The following is a 10,901-nucleotide window of genomic DNA, read 5'->3' on the forward strand; positions in this document are numbered from 1 at the left end:
CTGGACTACTAGTGTATTCATGAAATACTTTCTATTGGAACAGACTGCCTCTGCTAAACTGTGAACTGATATTCTGCTTTCCAGACAACACAGATGGGAGTTGCTCCAGTGAACCTTTCTTTTTTTTTTTTTTTTTTCTTTTTTCTTTTTTTTTGGAGCTGGGGACCGAACCCAGGGCCTTGTGCTCGCTAGGCAAGTGCTCTACTGCTGAGCTAAATCCCCAACCCCTCCAGTGAACCTTTCTAAGCAGGGCCACCAGCACACCCATCAAAGCCCCCCATTCTTTCTTTTGCCTTGTGTGGGTGGAGGGCTAAAAAGGAGGGTAAAGCTTTTAAGAGTCATCATCAAACATAGATATGTGGAAAAAATAAAGTATAATTTGAAGAGTTATCAGCTGTGGGCTTTCCTTGGAGTGGAATATTACTCAGGCATTTGATGTATGCTGCATGGCAGGACCCTGAGGATACCAAGTTACTACAAAATGGCTGGGATTCTCTGGTTCTGTATGTATCAGTGAATATAAAATTATCATAAGTAGTGGCAAGAAACAGGAGGTTTGAGGTCTGGTGGAGGGAGAACAAAGATGGTTCCTGTGTGCAAAATCCATGGCATCTCAGCTTCATAAATTCAAATAAAGCTGGGTTAGAGAGGGAGTGACAGACACACACCAGACATGCTGTGCACTATACCAATAATAGCAAAGAGCTAACTTTTCTGCTGTATATATTTTGATTTCAAACCAAACCAAAGAAAACAAACAAACAAACAAACAAACAAAAAAAACAAAGAACTATGAGTGTGAATAAAGATTCACTGGAAGAACTTTGTCGGAGGCTCTCAATATTCAACACTAAATAAATAATCTAAAATCAATGATGACCCACTCACTCATGGAGCTGGGCACAAAGTAAACTTGGCGATAATATTTTGAAACTGCATTGAATCCCATGGTAAGTGTTCATTGTGCAATATGTTGAAAATATTTGCACGCTATTTTTTTTCAGTCGGTACAAGTTTTTAGTCATTTGTGTGAACATTCAGCTTCCTGAGGTCCAGGCTCTCTAACCATTGTATTCCTGCTGCAAGGACAGCACTGAGAGCAGTGAATCATAATGAGCTCTTGTCCAGTTACAGAAGAAGGAATTGAGGGACTAAACTACAAATCAAAGAGTTCACAGGTAGGGATCCATGGCTCCAGCCACATATATAGAAGAGGATGGCATTGTCTGGCATCAATAGGAGGAAATGCCTTGTCCTATAAAATCTGGTTTTTCTAGTGTAGGGGATGCCAGAATGTTGAGGTGTGAATATTCAGGCAGGATTGGTAGCAATCTCAAAGAAGCAGGGGGAGGGTGGATGGAAGAGACGGGAACCAGAAAAGGGTATAAAATTTGAAATGTAAATACATAAAATATTCAATTAAAAAAGAAGGAAATGAGGTAGAAAGTTACAGGAGGCTTAACTCAAAAGAGTGAGAGAGCTTCTAGATGCTGGTATAAGTCAAAGATTAAAGCATTTTAGTTATCTATGAAAGGCAAGGGTCAGGAGACTATAGCATTTTATGTTTTTCAAGAAAAATCATTGAAATAATAGTTCCATTTCTTATATGAACACAGAAATTTTGCAGCCATCTTTGTTTGATGGGGCCTGTTGTACCTCCCCTTGATCAGAGGGGTCTTCTCCAACAAATTTTGGAGGAGAATTGGAAAGATTGGAGAACTGTAAGATAGGGAATGAACATTTGAAACTCCTTTGGAAACTCTGTGGGACAGAAAGCTGATCACACAGAAGACTGGGCAATACTGAGACCTCAGGGAAGGAGAGACTGCCAATTCTGCCCACCTGGGCCCACATCCCTTGCCACAGACGAAACTGCAGAGTGTGTCTGAACACATGAATATAGGAGCAGTCAAGCTGCAGGATTCCTGCAGTCCAAACTGCACCTGGATCTGAATTGGTCCAAAAAGCATTCTACACCCAAATCTCTTGTGGGGTGGGGAAGACTTATACCATCAGAGGGGCAGAAACCCCTGAAAACTCTTCTCACATTCCTGACTCAAGAAAAAAACACCTAGTTCCATCTGGGCCTCCTGTTCATAGGGACTTAGGAACAGTAGGGGCAGGACATTTCTGATTGCGGCTCTCATAGAAACCTGAAAGTCAACCGGAGGAGCGACATCAGACCTGAGACCAGAGGTGAATCAAACTTTTCTGCTCTAAGTGACCTGACTGGTGGACTCAGGACAAGCAAAGGCAGAAATCCTCTGGGACCAGGAACTTCCGGTTTCCAGCTGGCTCCTGAACCTCGTGATCCCAGCCCAGAGCTCCCTGCTCTTAAATGCAGAGACAGAATGCTGATCACCCAGGAGTGTGGACAATACTGAGCCTACAAGAAACTGAGACTTCCAGGTCTGCGCACCGTTATACACATCTCTGGCCCAAGACAAAACAGCATAGTGCTTCTGGCCCAGGAATATAGCGGAGTAAAACTGCAGGACCACCATGTTCCAGACTGTGCCTGGATCCGAATTGACCTGATCAAACAGCTCCCTGCACCCAAAAGCTGATGGTGGGGGGAATAGAACACTCCTGGGAAACCAGAGGAGACAATTCTCTGCCCAGATTCCTGACTCAACAGGAAAACACCTTGTGCCATCTGTGCATCCCCCCCTCCCACAGAGGAACATAGGAGACGTAGGTGCAGGTCCTTCTGATTCCTACCCACAGGGACAGCTGAAAGCCAGTGGACAGGAAAACTATCCACCTGAAAGGAGAAAACTCTGTTCCCATAACAGGGATCTACATACATAAAAGACACCTTACTAAATCTCAAAGCACACACTGCACCGAACACAATAAGAGTAGGAGATTTCAACTCCCCACTCTCATCAATGGACAGGTCATGGAAAACAGAAACTAAACAGAGATGTAGATAGACTAAGAGATGTCATGAACCAAATGGACTTAACAGATAATTATAGAAGATTCTATCCTAAATCAAATGGATATACATTCTTCTCACCACCTCATGGCACTTTCTCCAAAATTGGCCATATAATTGGTCATAAAACAGGCCTCAACAGATACAGAAAGATAGAAATAATCCCATGCATCATATCAGTCCACCACGGGATAAAGCTGGTCTTCAATGACAATAAGGGAAGAACGCCCACATATACGTGGAAGTTAAACAATGCTCTAATCAGTGATAACCTGGTAAAGGAAAAAAAATAAAGAAATTACAGACTTCTTAGAATTTAATGAAAATGAAGGTACAGCGTACCCAAATTTATGGGACACAATGAAACCTGTTCTAAGGGGAAAACTCATAGTGCTGAGTGCCTGCAGAAAGAAACAGGAAAGAGAATATGTCAGCAGCTTGACAGCACACCTAAAAATCTAGAACAAAAAGAAGGAAATACACCCAGGAAGAGTAAAAGGCAAGAAATGATCAAACTCAGAGCTGAAATCAACCAAGTAGAATTAACGATAATCATAGAAAGAATCAACAGAACCAAAGGTTGGTTCTTTGAAAAATCAACAAGATAGATAAACCCTTAGCCAGACTAACGAGAGGACACAGAGAGTGTGTCCAAATTAACAAAGTCAGAAATGAAAAGGGAGACATAACTATAAAATCAGAGGAAATAAAAAAAAACATCAGATCTTACTACAAAAGCCTATATTCAACAAAATTTAAAAATCTGCAGGAAATGGACAATTTCCTAGACAGATATCAGGTGCCAAAATTAAATCAGGAACAGATAAACCTTTTAAACATCCCCATAACTCCTAAAGAAATAGAGGCAGTCATTAAAGGTCTCCCAAATGAAAAAAGTCTGGGTCGAGATGTTTTTAGTGCAGAATTTCTTATTCATAATAGCCAGAAGCTGGAAAGAACCCAAATGCCCTTCAACGTAGGAATGAATGCAGAAATGCGGTACGTCTACCCAAAGGAATATTACTCAACTATCAAGAGCAATGACTTTATGAAGTTCATAAGCAAATGGATGGAATGGAAAATATCATCCTGAGTGAGGTAAACCAATGACAGAAAAACACATAAGGTATGCACTCATTGATGAGTGGCTATTAGTCCACCTTGTCGAATTACCCTAGATTCACAGAACACATGAAACTTAAGACAGATGATCAAAATGTGAATGCTTCAGTCCTTCTTTAAAAGGGGAACAAGAATGCCCTTGGGAGTTAATAGGGAGGCAAAGATTAGAACAGAGGTAGTAGGAATGCCCATTCAGAGCCTGAGCCACATGTGGCCCATACATATTCAGCCACCAAACTAGATACGTGGATGAAGTAAAGAGCTGCTTGCCGACAGGAGTCAGATGTAGATATCTCCTGAGAGACACAGCCAGAATACAGCCAATACATAGGCAAATGCCAGGAGCAAACCACAGAAGGAATCAGAGAAAGGACTGGAAGGGGCTCTGGACCCCATTTGAACAACAATGCCAACCAACCAGAGCTTCCAGGGACTAAGCCACTACCCAAAGACTATACATGGTCTGACCTGGGCTCCAACCACATAGGTAGCAATGAATATCCTAGTAAGAGCACCAGTGGAAGGGGAAGCCCTGGGTCCTGCAAAGGCTGAACCCCCAGTGTACTTGATTGTTGGGGGGAGGGCTGTAATGTGGGGAGGATGAGGAAGGGAACACCCAAAGAAGGGGACAGGGTAGGGTTAGGGGGATGTTGGTCTGGAAACCGGGAAGGGGAATAACAGTCGAAATGTAAATAAGAAATACTCAAGTTAAAGAATGTAATCAGATAAACCCATACCGATTTTCACTTCTTCATAATTTCAAGAAGAACCTGAAAGAGAATATATAATATTCCAGACGCAAAAACAGGAATTTAAATTAGCCAGCATAAATATGTTTTTAAAATTTTCTTTTTTCTGTTATTTAATAATTCTGAGTATTCCTCTATAAATGATAAGACGGTTGTGTAATGTCTACCGATCCCGAAAGCCTGAAACACTGTGAAAAACTGTATTTCTCCCTATGTGGGTCTTTGGTCAGCATCCATTTCATTGCCCATCTAAATTCTCTGTTTCTCAAGTAGATCAGAGGACTACGTGAGGATGTCACTCTCATGTAGAGGACCAAGGAACTTTCCGTACTTGCATTTATTTGCTCTTGTGAGCATGTAAATAAAACTTTCAGTTCCAACAACAAAACATGGCCGTCCAATGGGATCCCCGTGAAAAAAAATCTTTCTTTCTGCCATCAGTGAACTTTAGCACACTGGTAACAACACAGACAATAATATAAAGGAATAATCCTGGAATAATAATAATAATAATAATAATAATAATAATAATGCCCTCGAGGTATCACAGACTAAGGAAAGTAAATGTTGAGCCCTGTTTTTCAAGGGATATTATATCCATGAAATCAAATTACCTCACACATAATAATCACTCACCCTGTCACGGCTTCAAGAGTGAGTTGAGAACCAGAGTGGCCTTTTCTTAGGAAAAGAGAAAGATCCATCAACCTTCCAAAAAGAAAACCAATCCAGTCAGTCTGTGTGAGGATGGTTAGCTTATACATGACTAACACACACACACACACACACACACACACACACACACACCACGCACACAACATGCGCACACACACACATGCACACCGACACACAAGCACACAGACACACAAAGAAACACACACTCAGACACACACACAAACACACACAAACACATCTCTGATCTCTGTTTCTTAGAGTGTCCAGGTGCACACCAGGTGTGAAAGGATGAAGTGGGCCCAGGAAACTGTCAGTCAGCAGAATCTTGGTCGGCCTGCAAGTGAGTTAGGGGTTCCTCCAAGGAATTCAGTGTCACAGCTCTTTTCGAAGGTATTAGGTGATTTGCGGTGTGCGTATATCTTACTCAGGGTGAAAAAGGGCTACACAAACCTTGGAGACCAGGACGTGTTTTTCGGGTGCATTTACATTGATGGAGACCTCCTTTGGTTGACCTTCTTTAATCTCTGTCCCAGCCTCAGTCTGTGGTTCAGGGATCTCCGTTTGACCTCCTCAGAAATCGACTCCACTGAATGTGCCCCATCCCCACCCGTGAGGTCTTGCTTGCTCGAGTTCAAAGGATTTCATTTTCAGACTCTACTTTCTCCATCAGATTAAATCCTCAGGAAGGTCGCCCTCTAGATGCCATGAATTAACCAGTCCATCGACTTTCTGCATTAACCCGTATGTCCCCTAATTCTGGCCGGTTCTCTCTGCACTGAGCTATCTCTCCGTCATCCCCACCGACCCTCTGCTCCTGTCCTCAGTCGCCCTCAAACACTCACAGAATCTGTTCCAGATTTCCTTTCAGAGAGGTCGATGCTTTCCCCCTCACGGGCGTTCTTGTTTCCTATGTCCTCTCTGCATTTGTAGATTGTAGATGGAATGAGATTTATCGCACAGCTGATACCATGCATAGGTAAACGCCAGCCATGTTTGTGTCTCTAGGTCTCAGTTCCCTCTCGAGCTGTTTTTTTTTTTTTTTACAGTTTCATATATTTTCTCTTAAGCTTCATGATGTCATGCCCCATGCAATGATGTCAATTCTAGACCCCATTATGTGATGTCCCTGCCCTAATGATGTCATGCCCCACCCCATGATGTCATGCCCCACCCCAATGATGTCACACCCTGATCCTGTTAGGTCATGTTCCCGGTACCCTCCTTGCCAGAATGATTGTATCTATTTATCAGGTAACATTCTGAATGCTGACCTGGCACCACACTCCTTCAGTCTCCCACCATTTACAGTCCCTCCTTCTAACCTCTCCCCTTCTTCTCTGAGAGAGTGGAGGACCCCTCTGGGTACACCCTCTCCCCTGGCACATCAAGTCTCTGCAGGACTAGATTCATCGTCTCCTACCAGCTCTTGAAAACGCAGCCCGGGTAGGAGAACAGGATCCACAGACAGGCGACGGGTTAGTGACCCCACGTGAAGACCATTGTGCAACTCTGCCTCTCTCAGTCCTTCCCTCAGCTTTTCAGTGAGACTCACTGAGCTCCATCTGATATCAAGCCCTGTGCCTCTGCTTCTGTGTCAGTCGGCTGCTTGGTGGAGCATTGCAGAGGACAATAACGCTACCCTCCCATCTGCAAACACAAGAAAGGACCGTGAATAATGTCAGTTTTGCTGATTGCCCAGGGGAAAAGTCTCACATCCGGCCACTTATCCTTTGGCCATTCCCTCATTTCCTGTTCCATCTCTGTTCCTGTGTTTCTTATAGAGGGGGCAATTTCTGGGTCAAAATTGTGGGGGTGGGTTTGGGTACTTATCCATCCAACTTGGGTCCTCTGTGGCTACTGAAAGTGGCCAATTAAGAATCTGTATCCCCACTGTAACAAGTCTCAGCTAAAGTCACCGTCAAGGAAGCCAGGGTAGCCTCACAAATCACAGATTGCTGGCAAATCATACAGATAGTACCCACCCTGGACAGTCACTGAATCAGTATATTCACTGGCCCTCTGCCCCTCTTGCCCGTCTCTACCAAGAAATGATCCTCAAACCCCATTTCCCTTCCCATCCCCTCAGCCACTCAATTCTTTCCTTCCATCTGCCTCCTGTCATTATTTTATTCATTATTCTGAGTGAAATTCAAGCATTTTCTTAGGTCTTTCTTCGTGCTTAGCCTCTTTGGTTCCATAGATCATAGTGTGTGAATTCTGTACTTTATGGCTAATACCCTCTTTTAAGTGAATGTGTACATGTTATTTTGGGTCTCAGTTACCTCATTCAGGACAATACTTTCTCATTCCATCTACTTGACTGTATCTTCTCAATGTCCTTATTTTTCATATGTGTGTAGTATACCATTGTGTAAATGAACCACATTATCTGTAGCCATTATTTGTTTTAGGGGTATCTGGCTTATTTCTATTTTCTGTTCACTATGAAGAAATCCACTAGGAAAATGATGGAGTACATGTCCTTGCGGTATGGCAAAGGTCTTTTCAGATATAAGGCCAGGTGTAGTATAACTGGGTCTTTAGGAAGAATATTCCCATTTTCTCATAATCCACTGGACACATATGCTAAACATATACGGATTTGCTCTTCCCCCAGCAAATTCTATTTGTATCCTGATATTTATCTGCTTCCTCAAAAGAGGTTTCCCCCGGACAAGGCCTCTATCATAGACTCAGGTAATCGCATATTAACCTTCTTCCCATTTTACATGGTCAGTAAATGCTAGAGCCTATTACTGATAGCCAGAGGGGAAAGTTGGTACTGGAGGTTTGACTGTGGGGATATGTAGAGATGCAGAAGAGAGTAAGAGGAGAAGCGAGAAGACTGAAGAAAAAGAGGAGGAAGTAATGATGGAAACAATCCATATGGCCTGGAGAAAGCACATCTAGCAAGGGGTTTTATGGTTTGGGAATAAGTTATAATAACGTTAGATCTACCCAATACACATTTATAGATTATAATTATAATAACCAGATTGTGTGTTTTCTTTATGGGCTCATTAGGTTTGGAAATTCCAACAAGCTTTCCTCAACAGTATTCCTGGATCAAATTTTCTGTTAATAGAGATCTCCTCTTGTATGGGCTCTAACCATTGCTCCATAGTCCAGTAGACACAGCTGTTTTTTTCCTCAGTCATGTCTCTTGTATTTTCTATGGACATCTGTGTCTTCAGTGTTCCAGGCCCAGTGTTCCTTTTTCTCAAGGTCTTCAATGATCTCACCAAGAGGAGTTTCAGTTTTCTCAACTCGTTCCACCTAGTTGACCGCAGCTTCACAATGTCCTTATTTTTCATAGGTGCATAGTATACCATTCCAAATATTTCCTGATAACAGTGAACCATGGTGAGCAGGGTAAATTTTCCCAAGGAAACTTAAAACATTCAATCTCTAAATCTACATCTCCTAATCCCATGATGCTTGGGTTGACTGAATGGCCATGGCATGAGCAGATTGTTCTAAGGGACATCAAAGCCATTTCCTTCTCCAGTAATGGCTGCCATCCCTCTGTCAGAGATTTTTCCCCTGGTAATTTTCGGTGACTGATATGATTTAGAAATTGTGAAAACATCTGCATGCTGGAAAGCCAGAGATGTTTCAGGTTGACCTTTCTTCCACAGCCAGGTGACCTTCACCAGAGGAATGGATACAGAAATGACCTATATTCACACAATGGACTACTACTCAGCTATCAAAAACAATGAGTGCATGAAATTCATAGGGAAGTGGATAGAACTAGAAAATATCATCCTGAATGAGGTTACCCAATCACAGAAAAACACACAAAGTTTGCACTCATTGATAATTGGATATCAGCCCAAATTCTCTAATTAACTATGATACAATGCACAGACCACATGAAACTCAAGACAGAGGACCAAAATTCAGATGTTTCAGTCCTTCCTTAAAATGGTAAATAAAATATCCATAAGAGGGGTTGGGAGGCATTGTTTTTCAGAGACTGAAGGAATGGCCATTCAGAGTCTGATGGACATGTGGCGCACACACACACACACACACACACACACACACACACACACATATATATATATATATATATATATATATATATATATATATATATATATGCACCAAAACTATTTTGAATAAGAATTTGGGAGTTTATCATTTGAAGTCGGTACAAAATATTTACACTGTTATATTGACTTTGTAGCTGGGCCAACTGTGTTGACAAAATCATTGCAATAAATGGAATTATAAAACAGAATTTTTGAGTACACATTAAGGAATATTTATAAAGTCCCCTATCAAGGAATGTACAATAAGAATGTGAAATACAATATTCATTCAATTAAATATTTGTAGGGAGAATACTGGCCTTTGGGAAACAGAGAAAACTTAGAAAATTGAACTATATGTTCACAGGAATGAACTTGGGAATTAATTATTATCTAGAAGAATCTCCTCCAATCCATATTTCTAAATCTTTTCTACCCATGCCAAACCCTGACTAACTTTCTCCATTCAGAACATGTAACCATTAATGAAGCAAGAGATTTCTCTAGCTTTAAAGAGATGGAGTATGTAAAGGTTTCCACTGTGTCACAGGAGACATACCTGGAAAGGGCACTCCAAATCTGATCAGTGTAAGGAAAACTGTTTAGGTATTAGGCCATGGCAGGTCTCAGTGACGTCATCATTAGTCCCTCCCTGAAATATCTCTTGTAACCTGGAGGTCCCTGTCTTCTTCTGTGATGTCACAAGTGTTGTCGTGCCTGCAACTGCCTCTCAGATATTCCTGCAGTACATCTGGGGTATACTAATTGGCCTCTAATTCAAATAAACAGGGAGGAAGAATAAAGAGGATGAAGATATCAGTGATGGGGAAAAGAATGCTGGACTTCTGTCTTGGTATAACCAAAAAGGAAGAAATATGTGATACTTGGGATAGCACAAAGAGACCTTAGTAGTGATTGAGTGGGATCTCTGAAGAGATAGCCTTGATTTGACACTACCACATATGGGAATAAGGAGCTTGGAGCCTCTCAGAAACATATGGACTTCCCTGTTGTTTGGTTCCTGTAAGTCAGAGAATTTATATCATTAATTCTTTATTCCAAAAGCCAAGTGTTCAGCAGGGCATAGTTGTTTCCTGAGAGCTCATGGCCTTTCTTCTTTTGGTCAAGAAGAAAAAGGAAATAAGGAAGAAGGGAAAGACAAGTGTTGTGTCATCCCCTCAAAGTAAACTCCTCCATTCTTTGGATTCATATAGTGCAGTTTGTGTCTGGCACCGTTATCTGGGAGAGAGAAGTGATTCTAGTTGAGATTTCATTATCTCTGGCATTCCACTAGTATTACTTTTTCTATCATTCCCTGAAAATGACCTTTAGATTTCTGAGTCAATAGCTGTGATTACATGGCAGTTATCTTCTCTT

At 41.7% G+C, this 10,901-nt stretch overlaps 1 long non-coding RNA gene across 1 annotated transcript; it reads right to left on the reverse strand.

The window, feature by feature from the left end:
• Positions 1-5,352: 5,352 nt before the first annotated feature.
• On the reverse strand, positions 5,353-10,143 carry LOC134484603 (uncharacterized). Its single transcript, XR_010062098.1, has 3 exons — positions 10,084-10,143; positions 6,908-7,134; positions 5,353-5,520 (listed from the first exon to the last, which is right to left on the reverse strand). It is a non-coding gene; the product is annotated as an uncharacterized LOC134484603 (long non-coding RNA).
• Positions 10,144-10,901: the final 758 nt, after the last annotated feature.

This window comes from Rattus norvegicus (assembly GCF_036323735.1).
Source record: "Rattus norvegicus strain BN/NHsdMcwi chromosome Y unlocalized genomic scaffold, GRCr8 chrY_unlocalized_17, whole genome shotgun sequence".
Lineage (NCBI taxonomy): Eukaryota > Metazoa > Chordata > Mammalia > Rodentia > Muridae > Rattus > Rattus norvegicus.